The sequence below is a fragment of the Rhipicephalus sanguineus genome, chromosome 1, assembly GCF_013339695.2.
Source record: "Rhipicephalus sanguineus isolate Rsan-2018 chromosome 1, BIME_Rsan_1.4, whole genome shotgun sequence".
NCBI lineage: Eukaryota > Metazoa > Arthropoda > Arachnida > Ixodida > Ixodidae > Rhipicephalus > Rhipicephalus sanguineus.
This window is the reverse complement of record NC_051176.1, coordinates 53716030-53738894: the sequence shown is the minus strand read 5'-3', so window position 1 is coordinate 53738894 and position 22865 is coordinate 53716030. Positions and strand designations below refer to the sequence as shown.

The window sequence follows — 22865 nt, the reverse complement described above, 5'->3', positions numbered from 1 at the left end:
ATAGTGGCATTACACCTTCGCGCGACGCGGTGCGTAGCTTCAAGGGCGATTACCTCGCCAATATGCAACGCCCTCACCTCCCGTCGTGGCCTAGTCGGTCAACTTCTCCTTTCACATGCGCTCTTTTGTTCGAGAGACGAATCGGCAGGCCGCACCAAAGGGGCGAGATCGAGCGGCCGTGCAACGGTGGCCGTCCCGGCACGACCACTAACGCCGTGCCGCTGCCGAGCCGCATCTGGTTTGGTATACGATCAGTGGTAACACCTTCCCTCAGTAAACGCCGGACGAATCGGGTAGTAGACTCGACCCCTTCGAAATCCTCATCCCTCCACTTGTCGCTGATGTCTTCTCTAACTTCACCGTACTCCCGGAGGGCACGCCGTATGGCCTCTGCGTTGACGTCAAAGGCTACCCAGTGTAGCTTGAGGCGAACCTCTTGCCTCACTGGATCCACGACGAGGCAAGGCCGGTCTTTCACAGCGAGTAGGCCAGCGTCCAGAAGCGTATTCTTGGCCTCATCTGTCTTCATATTGAGAAACCAGACATGCGACATCTGGTACGCTCCTATACCGCTCACCTGTTGAATGATGCCGAGGTCCTTGAGCGGCTTTCGGAAGTCATTAATTCCGTACGGATGCCCTGCAATGTCGCAGTGAAGGACTAGTGTGCGTCTGAGTCCTTCACCTAATGGCAACGGTGGCAGAATTAAACGGCAGTCCTTGGGCAGCGATGTGCACGAGAAACCGCAGCCAGCGTCGGCCGCTTTCACAGCTCTTGCGTTGCGTTGCGTTGCGTTGCTGGGTTGCCGACATAGGTGATCTTTGTCGTTGTTTCTTTTTCTTTTTGTTTGAAACAAAAATGGGATCAGAATATGGACGCGAATGCCTGTGGCTAGCGAAACGTCGAAAAAAAAAAGATTTCGTCCGCGACAGAACTCGAACACAGCTTCTGATCCGAAGTCAGATGCCTTATCCAATAGGCCACGCGAACAACAGGCTAGGGTGCAGACATAGTTGATCTTTGTTGTTGTTTCTTTTTTCTTTTTGTTTGACACAAAAAATGTCATTCGAATATGGACGCGAAGGGCTGTGGCTAGCGAAACGTCAAAGAAAAAAAATATTTCGTCCGCGACAGGACTCGAACCTGCAATATTCTGACCCGAAGTCAGACGCCTTATCCATTAGGCCACGCGGACAAGTTGCAGGAGTGCTAAGATAGGTGATCTTTGTCGTTGTTTCTTTTTCTTTTTGTCTGAAACAAAAATGGCACTCGAATATGGACGCGAACGCCTGTGGCTAGCGAAACATCGAAAAAAAAAAAGGATTTCGTCCGAGACAGGACTCGAACCTGCCATCTTCTAATCCGAAGTCAGACGCCTTATCCATTAGGCCACGCGGACAAGTTTTCTTTTTTTTTTTTTTCCTGGCTTGGACATTGTACAGGGCAATCATTGCACACTCACATAATACAATAAAAACGAACAAGCATTGCCATCAGTCCTATTTGGACTGATGTTGTCCTCTTAAAAATACTTAAGGGTTGCCAGAGGTTCAAACCTTGACAACCATTCTGGCTCGATCTCCTGTATTTTGCTACACTCAATGAAAGCAGACATGCTTTGCCTGAAATAAATTACTGCTGGCTTTGCATCCGGGTCGAAGTGGTATCCGGCCATTCGCGCACGCCATATACTGTGGAGACCGGTCAACATCACTACATGAAATGGGACCCCCTCATCATTCGTTACTGCGAGATACCTTATCCCGTGTGGATCCAGTGGAAAATCTTTCTTGTTGTCCTCTGCAAAATGTCCCAAAAATGTACCCCTTCCCAACAATGCAAAAAAACATGGTCTATTGTTTCTGGTTTCTTACATATCAAGCAGTGTGACCCCCATGGTGTAAAAAAGCCCCGTTCCTCTGTGAAAGTCTTTACTGATAGTGTTCCTGTGTGTAACTTAAAGAAAAATGTTTTCACCCCTGTAGGTACCTGCATGTTTCTCACCCGCTTCAGTACATTTTGTCCCGGTCTTCCACTGTATATGGCCCTGTACAATGGTACTGGCAAAACCATATCACATACATCTTTGTACAATTCTTTTCTTCTAACACTTGCTAGATAATCCAACGAAAAACGAACAGATAAAAAACGTACACTGTCTACCACTTCCTTAAGATAGCCACGCAACGTCACGGGCCGGCTATCCGTACTGACAACAAGATCTGGTGAGGCACTGCCTAACATGAGCTGGCATACCGTACGCAAAAACGGATCCCTGACGTCACGGAAAAACAAAAATCTATTTACTAATTGTCTCACAAATAGGTGCGCCAAACCGAGACCCCCGTCCTTCACGCGCCTGAACAAATTGGTCCGTCTGCACCTTTCCCATTCAGAGCCCCATATAAAAACTGCGAACACTCTGTGCAGCCTTTGCACGTTGATCCTTGAACTATGTAGCACCTGCATTATATACCACAGTTTAGTGATAAAAAACATGTTGCATAGAGTAGCCAAGGTAAATTTAAATGGTAGCGAAGCTTCCATAGAAGCCCATACGTTCAGAAAATGTCTGCTCATCAGCTGCTCATGGGTAGGGTGGCTAGAATCATGTGCTAGAATATCCTATCATGGGGCTTGGCGCCATCTGTGTGAGGAGGGAACACTTCCGGCGGAACAAAAAATAAAGCGGATGTGACGCAATATTCGGTAAAAAAGTGACATCATTTTGTTGGCACTAGCGCGAAATTTGACCTCAAAATATTTTTCTTAGGCCCCTGATCGCTAAGGACTCGCGCTACGGCGAGCCTTGGCGAATGCGCTTGAAGCAAACGCTAGCTGAACTAATATCGACCCGTGACTAAACAGCGGTGTTTAAGCGTACCGTCGTGCAATTCGCCTTGGTTTTACCAGGAAACCTTATTCTTTGAGCTTTTATTCTGCGTTCGTATCATCTTCCGCAACGTGAATAATGTAGGTAGCAGCGTTGCATATTTGCTTCCCACATGCGCAGGGAACTTAAAGAGCGCATTGCATGTGTGCTTCAGTAAGAAAAAATGACGCCTAGTCACGCCAAAATAATGATATTTCAGTTTTATTCAATGGTCACAATAACGCTTTAACACACCCTACACAATGAGCAACAAATGTCATAATAAGTACAAAAGGTGCGTACACTACGTGCACTATGTTTTCCCTTTTGTTCCGATAAATTACCCTTACGTGTAACGTATCAAGACATGCGAATTGTAGTGATTGTAGCGCGACAGATAACTTAGCGATCTGCTCACCGATAACAGGAAATATAGTAGGCACCGCGTGTTCACGAAGGAAACCGGGCAGCAGGAATACTGATCCATGAAAATCCAGCAAGCTCACTACTCCGAACCATTGCCCCGGTGTCTTATCTAGAAGAGAGGGCTCGCCAGGCGTACGCGTGTTGCTACTGCATCCTTGGAACACCACATCGTTTCCGCGAGTACCGAGGAAAGCGTTCGGCGTTAAATGTTAGCCGCCTCGTGCCGTTGTCCGTTGAACACCGTAGCCAACACGTTCACCAACGATGAAACGCACCTCGCAACTTCGCGCACACCAAAATCAAATTCTCACCACAATATTCACAGAACGCATGCAAGTGCGAAACACCAGAACACCTGAGGGGGCGTGTCGCCGCAGACGAACTTACGAGCGCGCCTTTCCATGCACCGCAAGGGCTGCACTAAATGATAATGACGTGCGCCTCTCTTCAGGGGGCGCTAAGAAAAAGGTTGTTTCGTAAGAATTAAACACTGTCGTACATTCTTGGCACATTGCACCTACATACTATTGTTCGGGAAATAAATGTAATTTGTAAAACAAAGATTGCTTTACGTGTACAATAAAACTTGGTTTTTCACTATTAGTGTTTGTTCTCTCCAAACATAGTCGCGCTTCAATCGCAGCACCGATAACTCCCCTTGCTGGTGTCGTTGGCAATAGGTTCTGAACCGTTTTTCGCCCGAAGCTTCGCGACCTATTTGAATCGACCTTGCAGTAGCCCTAGCAAAAACAGACAGCCTTTCCACCTGTCTGCCTTTTCCTTCGTCTCTTTTGTTTCACGCGACCAACACTCCTCGCTGCCGTTATAACATTCAAGGGGAACACTGAGGTACCTTGTCGGTGTTTCCGTCCAGTGCACATTCGCAAAATGGTCGGGCTTTGAAGGCCACCTTCCGTGCCAAAGCCCAAGAGATTTCCCCCCGTTTACGCGGCTCCCTGTGACGCTAAAAATGTTTCACAACACTTATCGTTTCCTCTACACTTTCTTTGTTCGTACAACACACCGCAATGTCATCTGCATATGCCAGCAGCTTAACTTCCACTGCCGCCAAGCTGAAGCCACGTATTTTTTCGTTTTCAGTTATAGCTAAACACATCGCTTCGATGGAAATACAAAACAAAAGTGGACTGAGGGGGCGGCCTTGACGCACAGAACGCATTACGTGAATGGGGGCCCCCAAAGACTTGTTAACAATTAAACGTGTTGTGCAGTTCTGGTACGCCAAGGCCCTCCTTGATGATGGAACCAACATTAATATGATCTAAGATGGCAAACAAAATATCATGCGCAACACAATAAAAAGCTTTCTCCAGGTCTATCTGGAGCACAGCAACGCCAAGTAAATCCTCGTCACAACACTCTAGCACACACCGCATCTTGTGAATGTTTGAGCTAATAGTTCTGCCTTTGATTCCATGGACAGGTTTGGTGCTCTCCAACAATTTCTTTAATGACACCTTTAAGTCGCGCTGCCAGAACCTTCATAAAAATCTTGTCAATATTGGTCAGCGATATGGGCCTATACGATGTCACCAGTTTAAAGGAGTACTGACATGAATTTTAAAATTTTTCGGGTTGTTCCTCTAAATGAAAGCACGAGTGTCGAGAACCCCAAAAAGAGTGTCGTGGTGCCTGGGGATGCATTGCACATATTTTTAATACCGCTTCTTTCAACCAGCAGTTTCGGTTTCGAGAGGGCGGCTTCATAGTGACGTGTCAAGTCTGCCCGTGACGTCACGGGCAGACTGCAACCCACGAAATATGCACCTGCTGTCCTTTGCTGTCAGTCGAACGTGGTTCATGATGAGTGAACTGTCGTCCAGTGCCTCCGACAGCGATTTCTGTGATTTAGGCTGCATGCAGAACCCAGACTTCGCAAACCAAGTGAGCTGACTTGAAACGTCATAGGGCTCTCCATGCGGTGAAGCTGCCTTGCAGGTGCTGGGAGATGAAACTTTAAAATCAAACTTAATATTTATACGTGTTTCCCGGATGCGGTCTGGGGAGAGCGTTAACGCTACATGCCAAGGAAACCAAAAACGTCCGTTTTGCTGCACTTCAAAATCGTGTCAGTACTCCTTTAAGTTTTTCCCCTTCGTCCGTTTTAGGAATTAATATCGTATGCGCTTTGCTAAAGGAGGGCGGCAGAGTTTTCCGTTCGTACGCCTCATTGAACAGCTCAGCTAACCCCGGGGACAGTTCTGTTCTAAACGTCTTATACCACGTAGCGGTTAGGCCATCGGTTCCCGGTGACTTTCCGGGGTTCAAATGACCAATCGCGCGTTCCACTTCGCCTTCCGTTATTTTGCCTTCTAAAAGCTTTTCTGTGACGTCACTAAGCCGCGGCATGCGCTTAAGAAACTCTTCTTTAGACCCATGTAGATTTGCTTTTCGAACTGCAAAAAGTGACTGATAATGCGCAAAAAAAGCCCGTTCGATGGTTTCATTGTCGCTCGCGAGACTCCCGTTGCAATAGACCTTATCGATGTGGTTTCGGCGTCCTTGCGCTTTTTCGAGACAAAGCGCCCTTTTTGTGGGCGTCTCCCCCGCGACAAGATCATTTGCTCGAGCGCGAACCCAGGCGCCTTGATAACGCTCTCTGTCATGCAGTTCTAATTTTTCCTTGACACTGCGCACCTCGTCTTTACAAGTCCCAGATTCCCGACTTTCTAGGGCTATCAGCTGCTGCAGTGTTTTCTTCAGACTTCTTTCTTTTATTTGCGCTTCGAATTTTAGCGTGTTCGATCTGTCTAGCGCTTTCATTTTCACCTTCTGCTTTAAACACTCCCATTTCTCTGCTTTTTTCCATAAGCACTTCATTAATGGTCTCGTGCACTGCTTCTAAAAATGGTTCATCTTTTAATAACAATTCGTTCAGTTTCCATAAATCCCAGTTGAAAGCCTTACGCTGTTTCTTCATGCCTATGCGACACACAACCATACAGTGGTCTGAAAACGACACTGGCTCAACCGAAAAATCGTGACACATAGGCAAAATATCTAAGGATAGGTATATGCGGTCTAAACGCGCATGGCTATTGCCTTGAAATCGCGTGTACATCACTTCGCGATTTACTACGACACATTCATACACGTCATCCAAGTCATTTTCGTTTATTAATTTGCCTAGCACGTCACTGCTTTTGTCACGAACGCCAGTGCTATTGACTATCGAGAGCACTTAAAACACAGTTGAAATCCCCTAACAAAACCATCCTCTTATCACACTTTGTCCACTGAAACAGGTTAGGAAAAAAACTGAGCACGCTCTTCTACACTATTCGGTGCGTATACGCATACTACTCTGAATTCAGTGGCACAATAAACAGTCACAAACAATTCTGCCTGACTGGCATGAAAAAACACTTTGCACAAGAAGGCTTTGGAATTTTTTCACAAAAAGAACACAACCCGCGGACGTTCCTATCGCATGGCTTACGACCGCGTAATATCGGTCAGTGAAACGGCGCACCATGCTCCCGGTCTCCTCCTCTCCGTCTACCTTAGTTTCCTGGACGGCTAGGACGTCTATGTCTTGGTCTGTGAGCAACCGCAAGAGCTGACTTTGCCTACGCCTAGCCGCCAACCTTCTGACGTTAAGCGTAGCTATGCTGAATGGCGGGGTCAATGCCATGGTGACTTATTCGCTAAAGGAGTAGGCCCGGAGCATGGTGCTTACCTTTCACGACCAGCCCGCGGCTAGCCGCCTCCAGGACCATCCTGCTTCCCGGCGCTGTTTTCTTTTGCCTTGTCCGCCAGTCTCCTGTCGGTAGGGACTTTCGGCTTATGTTTGAGACTAAGCCGCCTCCCTTGCGGCGCCTTCGCAGGCGGCTCCTGGCTGTTGGTGGACGACGCCCCGTCCAGCTCCCCCGAGTCGTCGAGTGGACGCTTTAGCGTGGCGCTGGTCACGCACATCTCGTCCTCGCTGTCCGCCGCCGTCTCTCCCTGACCCTCCGTTGTTTCGGCTGCCCCCACTGGAACCACGTCCGTCTCGACCCGCTCAGGCCCGACCGCTGACGGGGCGCTGGCCGGTGTAGTCAAATGCTGGAGAGCCTCCGGAACCTTGGGTGTGTCTGCCGGCGCCGCCCCTCCAGTAGTCACAGGGACCACTGGGCTTCCGACCCCTTTGGCGGCGCCCTCTGCCTCGGCCGCGTCCATGACATGCTCAGCGATCACCTCGTTCATCGCTGGCCCCATTGCACTGGCGTAAGTTCTAACGCAATCGGCCTCGACGTGTCCGAAGCGTTTGCAGCGTGAGCAACGGGGGACCTTGCTCTCTCGGCGGACGTGCCCTGTGCCTTGGCAGCGCAAGCATTGCATCGGCCGACCAGGCACAACCAGCAAGGCCAGTTCTCCATCGATCCTGATCTGGTGCGGAAGGTCTTCGACCTTGACGCCGCTTTTCAGCTTCAGGAGGGCTGTTCTTGTGGTCGAACACTTGTCTGACATGCCCGGGACACGCCGCCGCTCACGGCTCACCTCCACCACCTTGCCGAAAGCCGAAAGCGCCGTCCGTACTTCTTCGTCGCTCACCCCGTAAAGCAGCCAGTGTATTCGCAGCCGCACCTGCTGGTCCTGTGGGTCGACGACGACGCAGCGCCGCCCCTTCACCTGCAGCTCCTTCAAGGCGAGCAGGCGTTTCGTGGGAGCGGCATCGTTCAATGTCACCGCCCACACGTGGTTAACCTGGTACACACCGAGGCTTACCACATCCGGCAGCAGGACCGTTGGCGTCAATGCGTCCCTGAAATCTTCGATCTTGTATGGCCTCGCTCGTACTATCGTGAGCAATATGAGCTCGAACACGCGAGCGCGTGGCGGATAGCCTCAAAACCGAGATAGCGCGATACGTGGATGGCGCTGCCGAAACCGGAGGGGAAAGCAGGGACGCTTTTCCGCTGACTGTTGGCACACCCGCTTCGATAGCGTTGGTGCGAAACGGCAGCTGACTGCGTGCTATCGGCTGCTAGCAATGAAAACGCAAAAAAAATTATTGCACGAAAAACATCAATAAATAAAAGAGGCGTATCAATATGCTCATCCAACACCACCTAGATATAATACAACCATGGCCAGTGCATCACGGCAGGCTACATCACCGCCGATATCTCAGGAGCTACATAGCTGATGGGTCATTGGTTGTGGCTGTGCGCGTTGGTGTGAATTCGTATCACCGCTAGCGGTCACTGACACGTTATAAGCTGCTGTTTTTGCAGCAACGATATTGAGGCGGGAGTGTCAACAGCTAGCGGAAGCGCGGAGCGCTTTCCACTTTGTTTCCGGCACTAGCCGCTGCGAATCAGCCGATGTAGGGTTCGAGGCTATTCGCCACGCGCTCGCGTGTTCGAGCTCATATTGCTCACGATAGTACATCACCGTGTAAAAACACGGTGTTGATAACAAGTCGTCCTTTTGGCAGTTGCGGCAAAATAAACTGGTATTCGTTATCCCCGTTCCTGTTTCCGCGGCTAAGACTGGGCGCTATCGCCGCTCCGCCGGAGCCCATGACCCTGCGATCCGTTCAGCACGGCTGCCGGAAGCAGAATGGGCCACGCGGACAACATGCTAGGGTGCTGACAAAGCTGATCTTTGTTGTTTTCTTTTTTTTTTGTTTGAAACAAAAATGACATTCGAATATGGACGCGAGTGCCTGCGGCTAGCGAAACGTCGAAAAAAAGAAGGTTTCGTCCGCGACAGGACTCGAACCTGCAATCTTCTGATCCGAAGTCAGACGCCTTATCCATTAGGCCACGCGGACAACATGCTAGGGTGCTGACAAAGCTGATCTTTGTTGTTGTTTCTTCTTTTTTTTTTTGTTTGAAACAAAAATGACATTCGAATATGGACGCGAGTGCCTGTGGCTAGCGAAACGTCGAAAAAAAAAAAGGTTTCATCCGCGACTGGACTCGAACCTGCAATCTTCTGATCCGAAGTCAGACGCCTTATCCATTAAAAAAAAAAAAAAAAAAAAAGAAGAAGAAACAACAACAAAGATCAGCTTTGTCAGCACCCTAGCATGTTGTCCGCGTGGCCTTTATTATTAATAATAAATAATAAAGGCCACGCGGACAACATGCTAGGGTGCTGACAAAGCTGATCTTTGTTGTTGTTTCTTCTTTTTTTTTTTTGTTTGAAACAAAAATGACATTCGAATATGGACGCGAGTGCCTGTGGCTAGCGAAACGTCGAAAAAAAAAAAAAAAAGGTTTCGTCCGCGACAGGACTCGAACCTGCAATCTTCTGATCCGAAGTCAGACGCCTTATCCATTAGGCCACGCGGACTTTTTTTTTTCTTTATTGCCTGCCTGTGGCTAGCGAAACGTCGAAAAAAAAAAAAAAGGTTTCGTCCACGACAGGACTCGAACCTGCAATCTTCTGATCCGAAGTCAGACGCCTTATCCATTAGGCCACGCGGCAACATGCTAGGGTGCTGACAAAGCTGATTTTTGTTGTTGTTTCTTCTTTTTTTTTTGTTTGAAACAAAAATGACATTCGAATATGGACGCGAGTGCCTGTGGCTAGCGAAACGTCGAAAAAAAAAAGGTTTCATCCGCGACAGGACTCGAACCTGCAATCTTCTGATCCGAAGTAGGACGCCTTATCCATTAGGCCACGCGGACTTTTTTGTTTTCTTTAATTCATAGAAAGATGACCCGTTATTGGCCTGGAGATCTTGGAGTGGCGCCCTCTCGCGTGTGACGTCAGAGCGGGGACTCCGCTTTCAACCGCGCTGCAGCAGCCGCTGCTCCTGTATGCGGATCGTCTGCTTCAGGCGGGAACTTTGTCGAACGAACAGCCTCGCGACGGTCAACTAACACCTGTAAGAAATGTTTTCGAGTGTAATCTTGAACTTGTTTCAGTTGCGGCCCAATCGACGGGGCCAGGAAATCACCCAGATGGCCGACGAGTGCGCCGATGCCACCAACCGCATTGCTGGTAAGAAAGTGAAACTATGTGTGAGTGTTCTCGCTCGTTATCTTGTTTCCGCCGTACGATACTAATTAGATTGGTGTTTTTTTTCCGATTTTTCAGTAAGCGTGCCGTTCTCCAGCATCTACAAGTATGTAGATAAAGCCTGTGAAAGGTCACGGTGCCTCATCGAGGGCGAGGCGGTGTACGATGCAGGCCACGTTGTTGAATGCGCGGTCGAGGCTGTCAAAGGAGATCGCATCACCGTCGCAGCTCTCGTCCTGTAAACAAGTGCGCAAATGCCGCCTTGTTGCACACCCCCTTGCCGATGCCCATGATCGCAGTTTGCCCCGTAATGTTGGTTCAGTGAGAACGATATTACGTCGTAGTTCATATTAATACCGCACAGGGCCGTCGCATGGGCATTAGAATATAACAAATAGTTAATTGTTGATTATACCACGCACAGGGTCACAGAGATTAACGTGTCACAGGCATGCTGGGTCCAGTTTCACGCCACGCAGTCTAACGAAAAGCTTAAAGAGCTCCGCTTTTAAATGTGACTGCACTGCCTCAGGTGAAAACTTTTAGAGAATGTGCACTAAACAGCGGCAACAGGTTTCATTTATGACTTTATAATAAGCAGTCCGCTAGGCGCGCGCTTGCCTTCATAAGTAAAATACGTATGTACACCATCCAAATGCAGCCGTAGTCTCAAATATCCTGCGCCGCTCAGCTGAGCTCACGAGGCGCGCTTACGTGCGAGGCGATTCGGAGGCCGCGTCGTCGGCTCCTTGTCTAGGGGCCTTCGCGGCAGGTTGTGGGACGGCACCGCACCTGGTTAAGTCGCCTATGCTTATAGCCTGCGTGTAATAAACGGCTTAAATATTGGCGAGGCGCTTAGACATGGTCACAAGCTTACCTAAGAGTGGCGCGTACGGTGGGTAGCAGAAGTCACTGTCCGCGAAGTGCTTGCTGCACACTGTCGATGAAGGTGTGGGGCGCATCCCCGTTCTGAGCTTGACAATCCACCCCTTCTTCAGCTTCAGATCCTTAGGGTAGTTGAGAAAGCTAACGCCGTTTTCACGAGCGGACGAAGTACACTGAGGCACAGAGCAGTACTTCACCATTGCGCAGCGCTCGCCGCACAGACAAGCGGCCGCAGCTCTAAGAAACAAAGAGCTGTAGTTCTAAATGAACGTTAAAAGCAGTCCCACGGTTGTTCGAACAGCGTCAATAGCCACCATATGCGAGATAACCAATTGAACTGCTTTTTTTGTTGAGATACCACAACGGTGGTTTCAACACGGCGCTGGGCCTACGTAGCAGACGAAAGCGCGCGAATCCCCGCTCTGACGTCATACAGGCGCCGTTCGCAGCGCCGCCATCGGTCGCCCACCAGGCACCACACACTACATACTTCGTCACATTAGAATTATCTTAACATGCAGAACACCCACATTGTTGCCTACAGTGAGAGGCTGTTCAAAAGTCAGGCAAACACACACAAGCGTCCAGAAGTGCAAGCCACTCCGGAACGGGCTCAAAAGTCTCAACAACACTGCACACTTGAGCAGCTTCTTCTCGGAAGACAGACCTCGTCGATCGTGGTGGCTCGGCGTGCCTGTCGATCATGCGACTTTTCCATAGCGCATAACGTCCTAATAACATAAATAAATCATACGGTGTATTATTGGTGGGGCTCTTTTTGAAAGGGAGGAACCGAATACCATGAGTTGTGATAGGAAGGTCTTTTCTGATTGTTCTCTTTAGAATGTCCCAGAAATAAAATTCGTCACGACAATGGATAAAACAATGCTCTATCGTCTCAAGTTGGTGACAGAGTCGACAATTTACAGTCCAAGGCACATATATTGCTTTTTCATTGAGCCATTTCTTCATTGGTAGAGTGGATGTGTGCAGTTTAAAGAAAAACGTTTTCGCTGCTGGCGATATGCACATTCTACGTACACGGAATAATACATCATGACCAGGCAAAAGCAAATATGGCAGCCGGTATACAGGTTCTGGGAAAAGGTTATTCACAAGTGCAGCGGTTAGCGTTGTTCTGTCTATATTATATAAATACTCTAATGTAAATCTGGTTTTCAAAAAGTTGACAGTATTTCTTTTAAGAAGCCCGACAACTGCGATTCCTTGGCAACATTTGTCGTGACATAAAGAAAAGGAAGATGATAACTCAGACGGTTTCGAAGAACTGCCAAAAGAAATGGGTGACAGACGTCTTTGAGATAAAAAAATCGCAACACCAACTGTCGCACAAACAAATGCACCAGACTGAGGCCGCCCTTCTCAAGTGGCAGAAAAAGGTTGTCTCTTCTCATGCGTTCCCATGAAGAGCCCCAAATAAAACAAGCAAATATCCTGTGAAATGCTTGAATGTGCACACGAGAGCAGTGCAATACCTGCAAAACATAGACAAGCTTTGATGCAAGAAATATATTGCACGCTTTAGCTCTTGAAAAAATGGAAAGGTCTCGGCCGTGTCATGTTGACACCTTTCGACGGATATTAGTTATCGCGGACGTCCAATGTGGGCCGCTGTTACGATAGTTATCAAGAGGCACACCAAGATACCGCAAAGCAGTCGCATTCCAATGGATATTTGAGAACACTGAGGGAGTTTGTGTCCACATTCCCAGCCAGAATCCTCTGCTTTTATCAAAATTTATACTGGCTCCAGCGATTTCACAGAAGCGTAAAGTAGTGTTTACTGCTTCTTGAACACTAGGTTTATCGATGCAAAAGAAGGCGATGTCGTCCTCATAAGCTAGAACTTTAATTTCCTCAGCCTCATATCGGTATCCTGTAATGCTAGAATTTAGAAGCACACTTAAACATAGCGGTTCCAGGTATATTGCAAAGAGCAAAGGCGAGAGCGGACACCCCTGACGTACGGATGAATTTAACTCTATTATATCCGAAAGTGTGCGGTTTACAATGAGCCTTGTAGTGCACTTTTTATAACAGAGTGAAATGCCATTGTACAGTACGTCACCCAACTGCAGATGTCTTAGGAGCCTGTACAGGAAAGCATGCTGTAAATTGTCAAAGGCTTTAGCGAGGTCTATTTGAAGAAGGGCTACTTGGTCCATACTACCATCGATACATTCAAGGACTGACCGCGCTATATGGATATTTGTTTGTATAGAGCGGCCTCGAATTCCACATGTTTGGTGGTCACCTACGCATCTAGTGATCACTGTCTGCAGGCGATTTATCAGCAATTTCGCAAATATTTTGTAATCAACGTTACATAATGATATAGGCCTATATCCGTTAACTCTCTTTAACGCTTCAGTGTCAGTACTTTTTGGTATTAATGTTGTATGGCCCTGATAGAAAGAAGGAGAAAGCTCACCACGTTCATAGGCCTCCTTAAAAAGTTGCTCAAGAAAAGGAACCAGAAGTTCTTGAAATTTTATGTAAAATTCCGCACTAAGGCCATCTGGGCCAGGAGTTTTGTTTTTCTGCAACGTGCTTATTGCAAACCTTATTTCTTCCCTAGTGATGGGCCCATCAACACTAAGTCTGTCGTCCTCTTGTAAGGGTGGCACAAGCGCAATAAAGTGGTCAGCTTTTTCTTCATAATCATCCCGAAGCTCAGCCGCGGTAAATAGTTTTTTATAATACTTTTCGAATGCGGCTCTTATTTGACATGTCTCTGTGCAAATAGAACCACGCGATTCAATTTGCAATATCTGTTTAGAAAGTGCATACCGCTTTTCATCCCCATGAGCGCTTTTTGTGGGTTCCTCATCAGTGAAGCGAGTAACACGTGAACGAACCATTGCTCCTCTATATACTTCTGCATCATGTTTTTGTATCTGTGCTCGAACCGAATTTATCTCATCAACGTACAATCCCGGCTCTTGACTTTCAAATGCATGGAGCTTATGAAGTAAATCATAAAGATAACGTTTTTAAGCAGTTTTTCTATGGGTCAACTCGCATGAAATACCAATTGCCTCATACTTAACTTTCTCTTTGAACATTTCCCACTGAGCAAAAATTGGCAGCTGTCGACATTGTGTTACCTCACGTAGCAATTCGTTGACTATTTTTTCGAAACTTTCCTCACGCAAGAGCTGTACGTTAAGCTTCCATAGTTCCCAGTTTGAAGGAGCCTTACGAAATTTTTGGGGACCCCGTGAAACGGCTACTAAGCAATGGTCTGTAAAAAATATGGGCTTTACAGCATAGTTATGAATGTGAGACCATAGGTTTATAGATACATACACACGGTCTAGTCGAGCGTGTGAGACACCCTGAAAGTGCGTGAACGTTACCGAGGAGGGCGCATGTGCTCCCACATCTATTAGATTGTGGTCATTCAGTAATTGCTGCAGTAAAGCCGCACTTGCATCATGACGATTCGTTATATATGAATGATCTCTAGTGTCACAAACACAATTAAAGTCTCCCAACAATATCAAATTTCTGTCAGTGTTCAGCAGCGAAGCTAAGGAGAGGAAAAAAGCCTTCCTCTCGTTTACTTTCGAGGGAGCATAGACACAGACAAACCTCCAATTATGGGAATGAAAAGAGAGGTCACAACAAATAATGCGGCCTTCCCCATCCACATGTGCCGACATTAAAGTGTGATTTAACCGCTTTCTTACTAATAAAAAACATCCAGCGGAAGCACCACGTGCTTGGCTTATGTATACATAATAATCTCGTAAAATTTCGAGTGCAAGGTCGGCATCATTAGCAGACGAAATCTTAGACTCTTGCACTGCAGCAACGTCAATGTTATACTGCTCAAGCACGTGGCGTAACTGCCACTGACGCCTAACATTTCTCAAGCCACGTACGTTGAGTGTCGCTACACACGTAGGGAAGGTAAGTGCGGTAGCCATTTTGCTCACTTAAAGCTTTTGTTGGTCGCCTTTAGCCACAGGGCACCTGTGGCTTTACCTCCTTTGCACTTTTTAGCAGCACTTTCTTGAGGACGCTGGCATAGGCGGCGCGATCCTCGGTCCCCAAACGAGACGACACGTGGGCCACAAGAGGACATTTGCTCTGTTGCGTCTGACGCACTTGTTGTTCTTGCTTCGTCGCTGAGCGGTGCCGGACGTTTCCTGGTCTGGCTGCTATCCATTGCCTCTTCTTCTCCCTCGTTATCAGGAGGCTTTTTAAGTTCTTCCAGGGAGTGTTCCCCTGCAGTAATCTCATCGCTGATGTCTGCGCTGATGTCTTTAGCAGAGTTATTGTGGCTGCTGGGCATGACTTCCATGGACAAGTGTTGATCTTCCTTTATGCCACCTACTGCTTCTCCCGTTGCTTCTCCTGTCGCATCAACTACCTCAGTAGCATCCATGAGATGGTCCAGATGCGGCTCTTCTGCGCTAGATTGGCCAGAACGAAGCTTGCTGGCGTAAGTCGACACGCAGGCATCCGACGAATGACCGAATCGATGGCACTGCATGCACCTCGGTGTTTTGCATTGTCGACGGACATGCCCCACTCGCTTGCAACGAAGACACAGCGGAGGCCTACCGGGAATAAGTACTAGGCACTGGTGACCGTAGATAGACATAATATGCGGTATTGAGCTCACAGTGATGGTGTCCTTGAGCTCCAAGGCAACATCCCTATTTGTTGTCATCCAGTGTTGCATACCAGCACATCTCCATGCCTCTCTGTCAACGGACTTCACCACACCGTAAGCTTGGAACGCCTCTTCCACACGCCGTGATTCCAGATGAGGTGGAAGCCATAGAAGCTTTAGCTGAATGTTCTTGGTCTCCGGGTCTATCACCATGCACTTCCGCCCTTTTACACGGAGCTCACCACGGGTGACAAGTTTCTGTTTCGCCGCGCTGCTTGAACACGTAACCATCCATACGTGGCTCATTTGGTATTGTCCCACACCTATGATGCCTGCAGTGGTCACCACTTCGAGCAGCGCGTCACGGAAGTCTGGGGCACGATACGGTCTACCACTCAAGTCGGCATGAAGGAAAACGGAATTCAAAACATCGTTACCGGTTGGTAGACGAGGCAGGACGACTTTGTAGCTTGAATCTTCGTCAAGAAACGGGGTTGATCATCCTCGGCCTGTGGCCGATACGCTGTTCCCAGCAGAGAGCATTTCCGAGCACAGCCGTTCGATGCGGCTTCTCCTGCAATCTTCTGATCCGAAGTCAGACGCCTTATCCATTAGGCCACGCGGACAACATGCTAGGGTGCTGACAAAGCTGATCTTTGTTGTTGTTTCTTCTTTTTTTGTTTGTTTGAAACAAAAATGACATTCGAATATGGACGCGAGTGCCTGTGGCTAGCGAAACGTCGAAAAAAAAAAAAAAAAAAAAGGTTTCGTCCGCGACAGGACTCGAACCTGCAATCTTCTGATCCGAAGTCAGACGCCTTATCCATTAGGCCACGCGGACAACATGCTATGTTGCTGACAAAGCTGATTTTTGTTGTTGTTTCTTTTTTTTTGTTTGTTTGAAACAAAAATGACATTCGAATATGGACGCGAGTGCCTGTGGCTAGCGAAACGTCGAAAAAAAAAGGTTTCGTCCGCGATAGGACTCGAACCTGCTATCTTCTGATCCGAAGTCAGACGCCTTATCCATTAGGCCACGCGGACAACATGCTAGGGTGATGACAAAGCTGATCTTTGTTGTTGTTTCTTCTTTGTTTTTGTTTGAAACAAAAATGACATTCGAATATGGACGCGAGTGCCTGTGGCTAGCGAAACGTCGAAAAAAAAAAAAGGTTTCGTCCGCGACAGGACTCGAACCTGCAATCTTCTGATCCGAAGTCAGACGCCTTATCCATTAGGCCACGCGGACTTTTTTTTTTATTTATTTATTGCCTGGCTTGGACATTGTACAGGGCAGTCATATCACACTCACATAATACAATACAATGGAAAAGGAACAAGCATTGCCATCAGTCCCATTTGGACTGATGTTCTCTTAAAAATACTTAAGGGTTGCCAGAGGTTCAAACCTTGACAACCATTCTGGCTCAATATCCTGTATTTTACTACACTCAATGAATGCAGACATGCTTTGCCTGAAATAAATTGCTGCTGGTTTTGCATCCGGGTCGAAGTGGTATCCGGCCATTCGCGCACGCCATATGCAGTGGAGACCGGTCAACATCACTACATAAAATGGGACCCCCTCATCATTCTTTACTGCGAGATACCTTATCCCATGGGGATCCAGTGGAAAATCCTTCTTTATTGTCCTCTGCAAAATGTCCCAAAAATGTACCCCTTCCCAACAATGCAAGAAAACATGGTCTATTGTTTCTGGTTTCTTACATATCAAGCAGTGTGACCCCCATGGTGTAAAAAAGCCCCGTTCCTCTGTGAAAGTCTTTACTGATAGTGTTCCTGTGTGTAACTTAAAGAAAAATGTTTTCACCCCTGTAGGTACCTGCATGTTTCTCACCCGCTTCAGTACATTTTGTCCCGGTCTTCCACGGTATATGGCCCTGTACAATGGTACTGGCAAAACCATATCACAGACATCTTTGTACAATTCTTTTCTTCTAACACTTGCTAGATAATCCAAAGAAAAACGAACAGATAAAAAACGTACACTGTCTACCACTTCCTTGAGATAGCCACGCAACGTCACGGGCCGGCTATCCGTAGTGACAACAAGATCTGGTAAGGCACTGCCTAACCTGAGCTGGCATACCGTACGCAAAAACGGATCCCTGACGTCACGGAAAAACAAAAAATCTATTTACTAATTGTCTCACAAATAGGTGCGCCAAACCGAGACCCCCGTCCTTCACGCGCCTGAACAAATTGGTCCGTCTGCACCTTTCCCATTCAGAGCCCCATATAAACACTGCGAATACTCTGTGCAGCCTTTGCACGTTGATCCTTGAACAATGTAGCACCTGCATTACATACCACAGTTTAGTGATAAAAAACATGTTGCACACAGTAGCCCTAGCAAAAACAGACAGGTTCATGCCATTCCACCTGTCTGCTTTTTCCTTCGTCTCTTTTGTTTGACGCGACCAATACTCCTCGCTGCCGTTATAACATTCAAGGGGAACACCGAGGTACTTTGTCGGTGTTTCCGTCCAGTGCACATTCGCAAAATGGTCCGGCTTTGAAGGCCACCTTCCGTGCCAAAGCCCAAGGGATTTCCCCCAGTTTACGCGACTCCCTGTGACGCTACAAAAATGTTCCACAACACTTATCGTTTCCTCTACACTTTCTTTGTTCGTACAACACACCGCAATGTCATCTGCATATGCCAGCAGCTTAACTTCCACTGCCGCCAAGCTGAAGCCACGTATTTTTTCGTTTTCAGTTATAGCTAAACACATCGCTTCGATGTAAATACAAAACAAAAGTGGACTGAGGGGGCAGCCTTGACGCACAGAACGCATTACGTGAATGGGGGCCCCCAAAGACTTATTAACAATTAAACGTGTTGTGCAGTTCTGGTACGCCAAGGCCACTCCCTCCTTGATGATGGAACCAACATTAATATGATCTAAGATGACAAACAAAATATCATGCGCAACACAATCAAAAGCTTTCTCCAGGTCTATCTGGAGCACAGCAACGCCAAGTAACTCCTCGTCACAACACTCTAGCACACACCGCATCTTGTGAATGTTTGAGCTAATAGTTCTGCCTTTGATCCCACAAGTTTGGTGCTCTCCAACAATTTCTTTAATGACACCTTGAAGTCGCGCTGCCAGAACCTTCATAAAAATCTTGTAATCAACATTGGTCAGCGATATGGGCCTATACGCTGTCACCAGTTTAAGTTTTTCCCCTTCGTCCGTTTTAGGAATTAATATCGTATGCGCTTTGCTAAAGGAGGGCGGCAGAGTTTCCGTTCGTACGCCTCATTGAACAGCTCAGCTAACCCCGGGGACAGTTCTGTTCTAAACGTCTTATACCACGCAGCGGTTAGGCCATCGGGTCCTGGTGACTTTCCAGGGTTCAGATGACCAATCGCGCGTTCCACTTCGCCTTCCGTTATTTTGCCTTCTAAAAGCTTTTTTGTGTCGTCACTAAGCCGCGGCATGCGCTTAAGAAACTCTTCTTTAAAACCCTGTACATTCGCTTTTCGAACTGCAAATAGTGACTGATAATACGCAAAAAAGGCCCGTTCGATGATTTCATTGTCGCTCGCGAGAGTCCCGTTGCAATAGACCTTATCGATATGGTTTCGGCGTCCTTGCGCTTTTTCGAGACAAAGCGCCCTTTTAGTGGGCGTCTCACCCGCGGCAAGATCACTTGCTCGAGCGCGAACACAGGCGCCTTGGTAACGCTCTCTGTCATACTGTTCTAATTTTTCCTTGACACTGCGCACCTCGTCTTTACAAGTCCCAGGCTCCCGACTTTCTAGGGCTATCAGCTGCTGCAGTGTTTTCTTCAGACTTCTTTCTTTTTTTTGCGCTTCGAATTTTAGCGTGCTTGATCTGTCTATCGCTTTCATTTTCACCTTTTGCTTTAAACACTCCCATTTCTCTGCTACAGTTTCCGTTTTTTCCATAAGCACTTCATTAATGGTCTCGTGCACTGCTTCTAAAAATGGTTCATCTTTTAATAACATTGCGTTCAGTTTCCATGAATCCCAGTTAAAAGCCTTACTCTGTTTCTTCATACCTAAGCGACATACAACCAAGCAATGATCCGAGAAAGACACTGGCACAACCGTGTAACCGCGACACAATGGTATAATGTCTAGCGATAAGTACATGCGGTCTAACCGCGCATGGCTAGTGCCTTGAAATCTCGTGTACATCACTTCGCGGTCCGCTTCAACACATTCGTACACATCGTCCAGGTCATTCTCGCTAATTAACTTATACAACACGTCACTGCTTTTGTCGCGAATGCCCATATTGTTAACTCTATCCCGTGCACTTAAAACACAATTGAAATCCCCTAACAACACAACCCGCTTATCACATTTCGTCCACTGGAAAAGATTCGAAAAAAAAAGGGTACGCTCTTCTACACCATTCGGCGCGTATATGCCAATTACTCGGAATTCAGTTTCACAAAACACAAAATCACAATACACAACTCTTCCTGACTGACATGAATATACACTTTGAACAAGAAGGCCTTGCAATTTTTTTACAAAAAGAACACATCCCGCGGACGTCCCTAACGCATGGCTCACGACTGCATAGTATCTGTCAGTGAAACGACGCACCATGCTCCCGGTCTCCTCCTCCCCGTCAACCTTAGTTTCCTGGACGGCTAGGACGTCGATATCTTGGTCGGTGACCAACCGTAGGAGCTGACTTTGCCTACGCCTAGCCGCCAACCCTCTCACGTTCAGCGTTGCTATGCTGAGTGATGGAAACGATGCCATTGTGACTTCTACGCTCTAAGGAGTAGGCCCGGAGCATGGCGCTTACCTTTCACGTCTAGCCTATGGCTAGCCGCCTCCAGGACCATCCTGCTTGCCGGCATTCTTTTGCTTTGTCTTGTCCGCCGGTCTCTTGTCAGTTGGGATTTTCGGTTCGGGTCTCAGCGTGAACCGCCTCCCTTGAGGAGTCTTTGCAGGCGGCTCCTCGCTGGTTGTAGTCGACGTCTTGTCCATTTCCTCGGTCTCGTCGCGCGCACGCTTTAGTGTGGCCGTGGTGACACTCATGTCGTCCCCGCTTCCGGACGTCTCTCCTTGGATCTCTGCTGCCTCGTCCGCTTCGACTGGCCGCGCTTCCTGCTCGACCCGCACCGGTTCAGCTGCTGACGGGGTGATGACAGGTGCGGTTGAATGCTGAGGAACCTCCGACAACTTGTGTGTGTCTGTCGCTGCCGACCCCCCGGCTGTCGCCAGGACCACTGTGCTGCCGGCACCTTCAGCGGCCTCCTCCGTCTCGGCCGCGTCCATGACGTGCTCGGCAACCACCTCGCTCTTCGCTGGTCCTGTCGCAGAGGCATATGTCCTAACACAGTCGGCTTCGACGTGCCCGAAGCGTCTACAGCGGGAGCAACGTGGCACCTTGCACTCACGACGGACATGCCCTGTGCCTTGGCAGCGCAAGCACTGCATCGGCCGTCCTGGCACAACAACCAGGGCCAGCTCCCCGTCCACGCGGATCTGGTGTGGAAGGTCCTCAACCATGAGACCACTCTTCAACTTCAGTAGCACTGTCCTTGTGGTTGAGCACTTGTCTGCCATGCCCGGGACCCGCCACCGCTCCCGGCTCACTTCCACCACCTTTCCAAATGCTGCCAGTGAAGCCCGCACATCTTCGTCGCTCACCCCGTGCAGCAGCCAGTGCAGCCTAAGCTTCACCTGCTGGTCCTGCGGGTCGACGACGACGCAACGCCTCCCCTTCACCTGGAGCTCCTTCAGGGCAAGTAGGCGTTTCATGGGAGCACCGTCGTTGAAGGTCACCGCCCACAAGTGGTTTATCTGATACGCGCCGAGGCTCACCACATCGGGCAGCAGGCCCGTCGGCGTCAGCGCATCCCGAAAATCTTCAACCTTGTAAGGCCTGGCCCTGACGTCTCCGTGTAAAAACACGGTGTTATTAATGAGTTTTCCTTTTGGCAGCTGAGGCAAAATAAACTGATAATCCTTGTCATCCGTATTCCTGTTTCCGCGGCCCATAGTGGCCGCTATCGCCGCTCCGCCGGAGCCCATGACACTGCGATCCGATCAGCTCGGCTGCCGGAAGCAGAATCAGGCCACGCGGACAACATGCTAGGTTGCTGACAAAGCTGATTTTTGTTGTTGTTTCTTCTTTTTTTTTTTGTTTGAAACAAAAATGACATTCGAATATGGACGCGAGTGCCTGTGGCTAGCGAAACGTCGAAAAAAAAAAAAAAAAGGTTTCGTCCACGACAGGACTCGAACCTGCAATCTTCTGATCCGAAGTCAGACGCCTTATCCATTAGGCCACGCGGCAACATGCTAGGGTGCTGACAAAGCTGATCTTTGTTGTTGTTTCTTCTTTTTTTTTTTTTGAAACAAAAATGACATTCGAATATGGACGCGAGTGCCTGTGGCTAGCGAAACGTCGAAAAAAAAAAAAGGTTTCGTCCGCGACAGGACTCGAACCTGCAATCTTCTGATCCGAAGTCAGACGCCTTATCCGTTAGGCCACGCGGACAACATGCTACGGTGCTGACAAAGCTGATCTTTGTTGTTGTTTCTTCTTTGTTTTTGTTTGAAACAAAAATGACATTCGAATATGGACGCGAGTGCCTGTGGCTAGCGAAACGTCGAAAAAAAAAAAGGTTTCGTCCGCGACAGGACTCGAACCTGCAATCTTCTGATCCGAAGTCAGACGCCTTATCCATTAGGCCACGCGGACTTTCTTTTTCTTTATTGCCTGCCTGTGGCTAGCGAAACGTCGAAAAAAAAAAAAAGGGTTTCGTCCGCGACAGGACTCGAACCTGCAATCTTCTGATCCGAAGTCAGACGCCTTATCCATTTGGCCACGCGGACAACATGCTAGGGTGCTGACAAAGCTGATCTTTATTGTTGTTTCTTCTCTGTTTTTGTTTGACACAAAAATGACATTCGAATATGGACGCGAGTGCCTGTGGCTAGCGAAACGTCGAAAAAAAAAAGGTTTCGTCCGCGACAGGACTTGAACCTGCAATCTTCTGATCCGAAGTCAGACGCCTTATCCATTAGGCCACGCGGAC

The 22865-nt window shown here is 48.2% G+C and overlaps 13 non-coding genes across 13 annotated transcripts; all 13 read right to left on the bottom strand.

Annotated features, from left to right (window-relative positions):
• Positions 1 to 1122: 1122 nt before the first annotated feature.
• Trnar-ucg (transfer RNA arginine (anticodon UCG)) lies at positions 1123 to 1195 on the bottom strand. Its single transcript has one exon. It is a non-coding gene; the product is annotated as a tRNA-Arg (tRNA).
• Positions 1196 to 1326: 131 nt separating this feature from the next.
• On the bottom strand, positions 1327 to 1399 carry Trnar-ucg (transfer RNA arginine (anticodon UCG)). Its single transcript has one exon. It is a non-coding gene; the product is annotated as a tRNA-Arg (tRNA).
• A 7605-nt stretch (positions 1400 to 9004) lies between these two features.
• Positions 9005 to 9077, bottom strand: Trnar-ucg (transfer RNA arginine (anticodon UCG)). The gene has a single exon. It is a non-coding gene; the product is annotated as a tRNA-Arg (tRNA).
• Positions 9078 to 9528: 451 nt separating this feature from the next.
• On the bottom strand, positions 9529 to 9601 carry Trnar-ucg (transfer RNA arginine (anticodon UCG)). Its single transcript has one exon. It is a non-coding gene; the product is annotated as a tRNA-Arg (tRNA).
• Positions 9602 to 9663: 62 nt separating this feature from the next.
• On the bottom strand, positions 9664 to 9735 carry Trnar-ucg (transfer RNA arginine (anticodon UCG)). Its single transcript has one exon. It is a non-coding gene; the product is annotated as a tRNA-Arg (tRNA).
• A 6836-nt stretch (positions 9736 to 16571) lies between these two features.
• Positions 16572 to 16644, bottom strand: Trnar-ucg (transfer RNA arginine (anticodon UCG)). Its single transcript has one exon. It is a non-coding gene; the product is annotated as a tRNA-Arg (tRNA).
• A 130-nt stretch (positions 16645 to 16774) lies between these two features.
• Positions 16775 to 16847, bottom strand: Trnar-ucg (transfer RNA arginine (anticodon UCG)). The gene has a single exon. It is a non-coding gene; the product is annotated as a tRNA-Arg (tRNA).
• A 132-nt stretch (positions 16848 to 16979) lies between these two features.
• Positions 16980 to 17052, bottom strand: Trnar-ucg (transfer RNA arginine (anticodon UCG)). Its single transcript has one exon. It is a non-coding gene; the product is annotated as a tRNA-Arg (tRNA).
• A 4995-nt stretch (positions 17053 to 22047) lies between these two features.
• Positions 22048 to 22119, bottom strand: Trnar-ucg (transfer RNA arginine (anticodon UCG)). The gene has a single exon. It is a non-coding gene; the product is annotated as a tRNA-Arg (tRNA).
• Positions 22120 to 22251: 132 nt separating this feature from the next.
• On the bottom strand, positions 22252 to 22324 carry Trnar-ucg (transfer RNA arginine (anticodon UCG)). Its single transcript has one exon. It is a non-coding gene; the product is annotated as a tRNA-Arg (tRNA).
• A 131-nt stretch (positions 22325 to 22455) lies between these two features.
• Positions 22456 to 22528, bottom strand: Trnar-ucg (transfer RNA arginine (anticodon UCG)). Its single transcript has one exon. It is a non-coding gene; the product is annotated as a tRNA-Arg (tRNA).
• Positions 22529 to 22589: 61 nt separating this feature from the next.
• Positions 22590 to 22662, bottom strand: Trnar-ucg (transfer RNA arginine (anticodon UCG)). The gene has a single exon. It is a non-coding gene; the product is annotated as a tRNA-Arg (tRNA).
• A 130-nt stretch (positions 22663 to 22792) lies between these two features.
• Trnar-ucg (transfer RNA arginine (anticodon UCG)) lies at positions 22793 to 22865 on the bottom strand. Its single transcript has one exon. It is a non-coding gene; the product is annotated as a tRNA-Arg (tRNA).